Source organism: Talpa occidentalis, unplaced genomic scaffold, assembly GCF_014898055.3.
Source record: "Talpa occidentalis isolate TD23 unplaced genomic scaffold, MPIMG_talOcc4v2.1 talOcc4.2, whole genome shotgun sequence".
In the NCBI taxonomy this organism is placed as follows: domain Eukaryota; kingdom Metazoa; phylum Chordata; class Mammalia; order Eulipotyphla; family Talpidae; genus Talpa; species Talpa occidentalis.
In genome coordinates, this window is record NW_023602073.1 from 143,811,432 (window position 1) to 143,821,686 (window position 10,255).

The window sequence follows — 10,255 nt, forward strand, 5'->3', positions numbered from 1 at the left end:
CTAGATATTTACTAATTCTTTGTGGTATAAAAAATTAAAATTATTAGCATGATTGATCTAAAACTAGCCTAGTCATAGTTGATATAGAATTCCCAGATATTTTAGTTTAACTTTGCATATTTTTTTCATTCAAGTATAAAATGCTAATTCTTCAGTGGCGTGCAACCTCAGCAATGTATTATTCTGTCAGGATCCGATTCAGTCTCTTTGTTTCGAAAAGTAAGTATCACTCACCTTTCATTAAACCTCAAATGACAACCTTTCCACCAGCTGGACAATCTAAATGTTTGAAAATAAGCTCTGTTGGTGAGAATGCCAAGGGAACAGGCATCCTCATCTATTGTGAGTTTTAGTGAAAAATAGAACAGCTCTTTAGGAAAGATTTGGTAATAGCTAACAAGATCACCAGGGCGTGCGCCCTTTGATCCAGTGTCTCCACCTGTGAGCGCCTAGCTGACTGATACCTTGTAAAAGTACAAAATGACACACATCCAGGATCATGCCTTGTGACCTGTTTATAGCAACAGAAGATTAGAGACAATCCACGTGTCCAGCAATAGGGACTTTGTTCAAAATAAGGCTGGGGCATCCACCTGGTGGAGAGAGGTAGGCAGCCATGAAACAGAACAAAGATCTCTATCTTTTGTGTGGAGAAATCTACAAGAAATATTGTCAAGTAACAAAGCATATACCGGGTGTTACCTTTGATGGACGGAGAAGGGGGAGTAAGAGAATGCACAGATACTGGGTTTTGTTTGTACAAAGAAACACTGAAGCAGAACTGGGTGGGGTGTGCGGAGCCCTGACAGAATGGACAGGCAGTGGAAGCAAGGCTTCCCGGGTATAGCTTTCTAGATATGTTTGACTTTTGAATCATCAATCTGTGTTTAAAGCAAAAGAAAGCTGAAGCTGAGAAAGTTCCATTCATCTTCCCCAGCAGGTGTACCCCTTCTGGTTCAGGTGCAGTTATCAGTTAATTGGGGTGGGTGGAGTGGGGTGGAGTAAGGCAGATTTCAAAAGCTACAGCCAGATGCCTGAAACCAGACGCCCGCTCCCCTCTGCGCCTGGTTCTCCAGGTCTATGCTGGCCTCGTAGCAGAGACCAGTTTGCATTTTGTCCACCAGTCTTGCCATCCGCATCCTTATCTTGTATCCTGGGCCTGAATTTCAACCTTCCAACCCTGCCTGTCACTCTGTCCTTCTGAGCCTGGGACTCTGCTTTCATCCGCCAGTGACGGCAGTTTCATCCACCTTCCCCTCCCATGGCCTTGGATTCTGGGTCCTCCAGTCCCAGCTCATGGCTGTGGCCTGGTTACCTGCTGATGACTGTATTCGATGCTGCCTGCCTGCCTGTCTGGCAGCTTCCTCCCATGGACTATCAAGTTTCAGCTTCCTCCCTGCTGAACTCTTCCTGATGCCCACTACTTATCAGGAGTCCTGGAGCCACTGTGATGATAGTGACAGCTGGCAGTGAGCGTGCTGTGCAACAAGGCATGGTACACAGGGCTCCACGTGCTTCATCTGATTTGAACTTCACGAAGATCCTATGAGGCAGGTACGTGGATAAGATCCTGAAAAACGTGAAGTCAAATAATTTGCTGAAGGTCAGGCAGCCCGTCAATGGAGAGCCTGGGATTGGGCACAGGAACATCTGGCTTTAACCTGGGGCATCTGCAGCAAGCACACGTGTTAGGGAAGCCGGTGATCAGGGGTCATGTCCTCTTAGATACTAGGCGAAGCCTGAGCTACTGCGCCTCTCCCCATTTCCTGGGCTCAGTCCAGCCCTGTCGTTTCTGCCCAACTCAGTGGTGGGTCAAATTCCAGGGTCAGACCTTGGTCAGACCAGGAGGCTCTGGTCTACTGCAGTGAGCCCTCCCATGGCTCCCAAGCAAGTTCCACAAAGTGAGGACCATTTTCTCACTTCTCTTGGCTTGGGAATACCAAAAATTTGGAAAGGGAAATGCTAGATTTATAAACAGATTTATGACTTCATTAGGCTTTATTTTTCCTTCCCTCATCACCTCTCCATCTCCCTTCCTTCCTTCTCTTCTGTTTTTCCTTTTTTCTGTAAGAAAAACTAAAAAAAAAAATTCTTTCAAGGGGTCTTAGAATAGCTGTAATATCTAGAAAAGAGATGTTTATATTCTTTTTTTTTTTTGGGAGATGTTTATATTCTATTGAAAGTCTGTTGTGTGAAACTGTCTTACACATTTGGTTACACTCATAATCTTTTGTTCGATACGGAAATCATTTTAACATAATTTATTGTAAAGGCTTCCTCCAGGAAGCAGGAAGCATGAGGATAATATACTGGGTGGTGGTTTGATGTGATGTTTGTGGAGACTATATTCTATTTGCCGCCCACATTACAATTAGATTTTTTAAACTCTTAAATTTCACAAATTTTAGTGAATATGTATTGACAAATTATTTAGAGAAACACATTATTTGAGCTTTAGTAATTTAGAATGATCGTACACAGTTTCATGGAAAGAATAAAGGAGAATAAAAGCCATTAGCTACAGTGACCGAGACCCCCAACAATCTCCCTCCAACACCAGGATATAGCCTCACACCCCAAGACAAACCCAGCACCCACAGATATAACCAGAAACAAATATACAAAATTTTCATTAGGAAATTGAAACCATAGACATTTAAAAGATATCAGTTCAAGAATCTCAAGGATACTTGAATTTTACAGTAACTAGAAAATTCAAGGATTGGGAGTAGAGATGGGAATGAGAAATGCTTTTCTACTTAGCAGCACAAAAACAACGATTATAATCTATTTGTTTACTACAGAACATAGGACCTTTCCAAATTGACACCATTTATTGCATTTACTTGAAGAAATAAAAAAGGCATTAAAGTATAAAATATTCATGTTTTAGACTAACAGATTCATTTTCTTCAGTCTGTCTGAATTGGGGAAGTTTCCCAGTAATACATCCAAAGTCAAAAATAAGTAATCTAGAATTTGTGTGACCACTCCCCCTGCTTAACATAGATAATTGGGAGGGAGATAATCTCTGAACTCTAAGGTAATATGAAACCCTTAATGCAATTTTCATTAAATTTTTTTCCTCAAAATTGAAATAATTTTATAATATTTTCAAGTAATTAGTCTTACACATTCATTTTGTTCAAATAATAAAAGTAAGGCTTTTATGGAAAATTAAAGTCACCTGTAATCCCACTCAAGGGAAAATATTTATTTAAACGGGGATCTAAATCTGACTCTAAATCAAGACTTCTACAACTTCAGGTTCTAGCAACTTGGGGAACTGTGGCAGACACCCTCCTGCAATAAGCACACAGATAGTTCAGATTAAATAAAATAAGTTACCAATACACAAATAATTTGTGGGTTTTTTTTTAAAAGTGGATACTCAAGTGGAGTAGGAGGAAAGGAAATCCTCTGGCGACGCAGAGCTACGACTGGGTGACAGAGTCAACACCTATACCACAGGGGCAGAGTAGAAATTTCATGTGGAAACAAAAGACACACTTGGTTCCATTCAGGAAGAATCTCTGGAACCAAGAAGTTGCATTAAGGAAAGAGTCTTGCAAAGGTGCTTTCTCCTAAAAATGGTACTTCCAAAGAACGTCAGAAAGGTAAGGTGGAAAGACTCTCACAATATTTAAAACTCTGAGTGTGAAGGGAAAAGAAACATCACACCTGAGAAATGGAAAACCCAAGCTTGCATGTAGAATCTAATATTATACTAGCCTCATAGCAGCAGAATTCTCGACTGAGGGACTAAGAAAGAAGCTGGATAAGGATGAACAAATGTTCAATTAAAAATAAATTAATTAATTAAAAAAAAGAAAAAACAAGTTTGGTCAAGGCCCAGGAAAACTCTGGGACCCTTGCAAGGCCAAGTTTAAGTCCACACTCCAGGGGCAGGTCCCTCAGAGTGCACTAGAGACCCACAGGAAAGACCATGTGCTCTATGTGAGCACTAAGTAAAAAATCATACAGCAGAGGAAGAAATGGGAAGGAATCAAAAGACTCATGAATCAACAAGATTAATACTCGAAGAACTACAGGTAATTGAATACTTTGAAAGACATTGTAAATATCACTATGTTTAAAATGATTAGAGAGGTATAAGAAGGAACTGAAATAATAATGAAACAAAAAGACAATATGAATAGAGAATAAGCATATTTGAAACAGACCAAATTGGACTCCTGGAAATAAAATATTAATTCATTCAAATTAAAAACTCAGTGAATAGTTAAATCATAATATAAAATAGACAACTGAAAAATAGGTTTGATTTAATCATCCATAACACAACACAGAGATAACAAGAAGGAAATATGAGAGGTTATGAAACACAGAAAACAAAAGAATTTCCAATGTGCTTCTAGTAGGCACTCCAGAAAGAAAGTTGTAGAGACATTCTGAGACATAATGCGCAAAGAAAAACACTGTCACAGTTCACATGTTATATGGTTGTTTTGTATAGAAACTCAAAATTGCCCACAGGAAAACAATTAGAATTAATTTTTAAAAGTTCAGCAAGATAGATATAAAATCAATATACATTTTGCTGGAAATTTACATGTTTTTTCCTAAAATTTCAACCTCATTAGCATAAACTTAAAAGCATTTCCTTGTCTCCTCAATCTCTGCTGCATGAGTTCACGCCATCTTTAACTCTATGCCTTGTCTCTTTTTCTGAGTAGTTACGCCAGAGTTTATCTATTTTGTTAGTCTTTTTGAAGAATAATATTTTGGCTTCCTTAAGCCTCTCTGTAATTTAATATAACATTTATTTAATTGATCTATTATTTATATGATGGTGATTTAATTGTTTTCTGTTCTTATCTACTTCCTTGTAGTTTTTCTTTTATTCTTTTCAAACACAACTCCTTGATTTTCAGCCCTTTAATATAAAGGTTATAAATTTCTCTCATGGTACCATTTTCCTGCATACCACCATATATCTTTTGCATAATAAGTGAGATGGGAGATAAGAACACAAACACTGACAAGATGTATAAGATCATTGGAACTTGTGCCTGTTTATCCCATCATATACAAAAACTAACTTTAAGTGAAATAATGAGCTATGTGTGAAACATAAAAGTGTAAAAATATTTATGTCAATATGGGAGAATATTTTTATCATGTTATGTTCTCAGGGATATAAACACTTTCTTAAACAAGAAACAAAACTTTAATGACAAAAGGAAAAACTTGACAAATTTGGCTACATTAAAAACAACAATATCTGCTTACCAAAAGGTACCATAATGAGAATGAAATGACATGGGAGGAGATATTTGTTAAATATGTACATGTCAGAGATTAATATCCTGAATATGTAAAGAATTCTTATAAATCACTAAAAAAAGATAACCAATTTTTACAGGGTCAAAAGAATTATACAAGCATTTTATGAAAAAAAAAAAAAAAAAACCCAAAAAACAAAAATAGTCAATAAACATATAAAATGCTGCTCCTTACCAATCAGGAAAATAAAATTAATTCTACTACAAAATATCACTACATAGCCACAAAATTGGTAAAACAGTGTCTGAAGCAATCATGTATTGGTAAAGATGTGGAAACAGGTCATCTTTCAAATAGTATTGAGGGGAGTATAAATTTATACAATTACTTTGGAGACCAATACTGCCTTATGAAGATTCCTCTATGATCTTGTAACTCCACTCCTAGGTGTAAACTCTAGAAACCACCCAGTTCCAGGAAGCATTTATCAAATGCTTAAAGCACCATTATGCCTACTAGTGAAAAATGAGAAACAAAGCAATGTTCATTGACAATTGAGTGAATCTATGAGGATGATGGAATACTATATAGTAATGAGTAGGAATAAGAGCGATACTCAACAACACTGTAGAATCTCAGGAACATAATTTTGAGTAGGGGAAAAATTGAAAAAGAACATGTTCAGCATTAACCCATTAATATAAAGTTCAAAAACACATATAATAATGTTTTCCTTGTGAAACTACAAAAAAAAAGATAAATATTAAGCTGAGAATAATAGTAGCCACTAAAGGCAGAGGAAATAGATGGAGGTGTGCAGATGTGCACAGAGGAATTCTAGAATAATGTGCTGCTCTTTGTTCATATACTACACTCATTGGTGAGTACGTGAATGGCTTACTATTATTCTTTTTTTTTTCCCCATGACTCTCACATATATTTTCAAGCCTCTGTTTTGTATCTGCTCAGTATTTATTAAAGACTACTTAAAAGATAGAATGTTAAGGAATGACATTGTTTTCCAGACTTGGAAAAGGACATACGTCCTCAGTGAGCATCCTACCTGAAGCCTGGCAGGGTAAATAAAAACAAATTCAGATGGAGGCAGATGGCAACAGAACTGCAGAGCACGGGAGAAAAGACAAGTCGACTTCAAAGCAAAAAGTATATTTCTCTGCAACCAGCTCCAAAAGTGAAATAACAATGCTGGACTGAGAGGGGAGGGCAGATCCCGATTATAATTCACGACGCCGCTAAATTTCACGCAGAGGAAGGGCTAAGTAAAGCCATATCAGAGCTCACCACTAACAGACCTGCACTGGAAGAACTACTAACAGACATACTTGAGTAAGAAGGAAAATGGGCCCAGAAAAAAGATGTGGAAACAGGGAACAAAGGTAAGCAAAGAAACCGGCAAACATTTTTATTAAAATGAAAACACAAACCCAAAAACCCCGTGGGTGGATCCCTGTTTTGTGGAACCTAAAGTGTTCATAAATTTGGAAACTCTTTTAGGAGAAGAAGACCAAATTATTAACAGAAAATTTGCTGCAAAAGTTTGCATTTACTTAGAATGATACTAGAACTCACAAGAAATAAAAATTTAAACTGTAACTAAATGGTGCAAAACTTTACAAAAGCAGGAATATAATACAACTTTTAATTACTTTTCTTATAATTACACTTCCTATATAATACATTTTATTCCTTATATATTTGGCCCCATATTCTTTGATTTGCTCTTTTAAATATTCTCCTTTATAAAGAAGTAGAAATATCTTTCTAAGTCAGTCTTCTAACACAGCTGGTTAAATTTTGTGTGTGTTTTTTAATCAGTTGTAGTTTAGAAAAGTTTATTTTAGCTCCATGTTCATTACTGGAGCGGGGGGAGTCTTCAAATTACTCCAGGCCTTTGATCTCACTGTCGCAGCAAGCCGATCAAGGTCAGCTGGGTTTCACCACACCCAGTATCTCTCCCACCTCCTACTTGCCAGGGCAGTTCTCAGCAGTGGGGTGTGCCAAGGTGACCGTGCAGTCAAGTCACACGGTGCTCAGGCTGGGAGCAGAGCAGCCTCTCAGTCAGACTCTCGTCCTTAGGGAGGATGCTGGTGCTCCCCAAGGTCTCTGGAGATGGGAGACCAATGCCCATTTCCTCTCTTACAGTTCTGAGAGCACCTCCAGGGAGGGAATGACTTCCATCTAGCAGGGCTCCATTGCTCCAACTCTTTGTGGGGCTGCTGCTTCCTCTTGCTATTAAAGTCTTGGGAAAGTCTATCAAGGAAGGGCCCTGAAGCTGAAACATGAGCTTCATGATAAATCAGGCATAAGCAGAGACTACAGAAAGCAGCATTAACAAGAACAGTAATTAAAGTAATAATTGTTACAGGAATAATGACTTCTCACTTATATATCCACAGAGAGAAGTTCTGCTTTAATCTCAACAAGTGATTCTATAAGGACGCTCTTAACTTTTCTCTGCTCCCTTAGCCATTGCTCAAAAGGGCAGGAAGATTGGAACATTTAGGAGGAAGACCTCAGCAGCTTGGCTCAGCCCCTGATCTTCTCTCTCCTTCAGATCTGCCCGCCCAGCACCCTCTCCCACCACGTCTATCCCTCAGAAGGAAAATTCTGGTCTCCTGTCCAGATGGTGAATGACCAGTCTTGTCAGGGAAACCTGGTTGTCTCACTGTGCCATAAGGGCTAAGACCACCTAATTCAGTAATAAATTATCAGCAAGTCCATCTGACCACAGAACTAAAATTATTTTCTCCAGCCAGCTATATTTGAAATAAAGCTAATATTGTATTTTGATTTTCCACCTTTTGTTCCTACCTCTCCGTCCAACCCCCTTACCTCCCAACCACCTTTTCCATACTGATTCTGACTTAAAGAGAGAAGTTCTATGTATGGGATATTCTACAACTGTAATATATAATAAAGGCTAATTTGGGGACATTTTTGAAACACGGGTGAAACTAATAAACTAGACAACCATAACATGGGAGCTGGGAGCACAGAGCTATTGATTAACTTTAGTCTTTCTTAAATCAAGTGTGGCATTTTTGAAATTTAAGGGCAACCTCTAAAAGAAATAGAACATATGTCTTCCTAAACACCAGAGGGAGAAAAAGGGAACAAACTCAATCAATACATAAGAGAAAGCAGGAAAAAAGCCCAAGAAGTAAGAGGAAAAGTATGGTAAGTAGAACACTTAAAATACTGATAGATATAAATCCAACTTGAAGCAATCCTAATTAAGTATAAACATTAAATTCATCTGATAAAAAAAGATTATCTGAATTAAAATGTAAATTCTATTTGTAAATTCTTTGCAACGTGAAAGACAGTGAATTTGAAGTAAAATGATGGGAAAAAATATTTCAGGTAAATACTAAGCACATAAAGGTAGAAAAACAACATCAATTTAATGAAATAGAATTGAAGGCAACCCCATTAAGTATTAAAATGGCCATTATTTGATGATAAAAATAACAATTGCCCAAAAAATATAATAGTCCTGAACTTGCATGTACCCAAAAACATAGCCTCAAAAGACAAATAATGATATATATATATGCTAAAATAAATTGCAAAATCCCCCAATATGCTGAGTATTTTTAACACACAACTTTCAGAAACTGATATAGAAAGTTGACAATTAAGTAGGACATATAAAATGTCTTGAATGATACAATTAGTATGCTTGTTTTAATGGATATATACAGAATCCTGCCCCCCAAAATTAGAGAAAGACAGATCATTACCAGAGAGTGAACCCAATTCAGTCACAACAAATACCAAGGTATCCATAAAGTACATCATTTCATATCATTACATAATACAGTCAGAAATTTAAAAACCAGGTCCCAGAAGAAGGCACCTCCTGGCTACTTCTGTCTGCTCCCTAGTGGGAAGTGCTTTTTCCACAGGACATCATTTCTGCCTGAATAAGAAAAATAGCATCTTCTTCCTACACCAGGGCAAACAGTTATAAAGAAATGCCACCTTGGGAAACAGCCTTCAGAGAGCCTTATTGAGCTACAGAGTCTCAACAGATCATCCCCTGACTTGTCCTTCAAGTTTGACTTCAGTTTGCTAAGGCTGTAAATCCAGCTTTGGCTCAGAGGGTTGGGAACAACTTCAACTTTTGAGGAGTTGAACTTCAGGGTCAGAGTCAACTTCAGGAGCTCTCTAAATGCAGACTGATTCTGCAGTAATATGTGGACTTTTGCATTGAATGATGTTGAGTTCAGAGAGGTGCAGAACTTATTAAAGAGGATAAAGTGAAAATTGTAGCCTGTGATGGTAAAAATACTAGCTCCAATACTACAGAATGAATAGGAAAAAAATCACCTTTCTATGCCATCTTCTGTTATTATTCATCACTCTTTGAAGAGAAGCATAGAAGAGACTTTTAAAATTTATTCTAGCATTGCAGAAATGACTACACTGTGCTGTACTACTAGAGAATTCCAGCAGAAAGGGGCTTATAACTAGGTAACCTCTCATATAACCTTTATTATACAGCACAAAGAAACAGAACTTTTTTCAAAATGACAAATCAAAAGTTGATGCCTTCCTAAGAACATTCTCTAATAAACTCACCTTGGAACTCAAAAAGAAATTTAAAAACCAATAAAATCATTTCAACATTCTATCATTTTAGAAGCTAAAAAGGACAGAGAGATGGTAGACAGATAGACAGACAGACAGACAGACAGACAGATAGATAGACAGATAGATAGATAGATAGATAAATAGATTAGATAGATAGAAAGAATATATAAAAAGGCAATGAGATAAGTAAGAGATGATGGAACTGTACTATAAAAACAATTTCATGAACCACTTTTGAATTTAATAATAGACTATGCATCTTTTTCCATGCTAACAACTAGAGATCCATATTACCATTGTTTGCATCAAAATATATTTGTTGCTAAGCCATTTATGAATCATAAATTGGGTTTTATGTCAGGAATTGCGGGTTGATCCCTAATATCCCTCC

At 37.2% G+C, this 10,255-nt stretch overlaps 1 pseudogene; it reads left to right on the forward strand.

Annotated features, from left to right (window-relative positions):
- The first annotated feature begins 3,590 nt into the window (after positions 1-3,590).
- Positions 3,591-9,586, forward strand: LOC119251553 (transcription initiation factor IIA subunit 2-like; annotated as a pseudogene).
- The last annotated feature ends 669 nt before the right edge of the window (positions 9,587-10,255 follow it).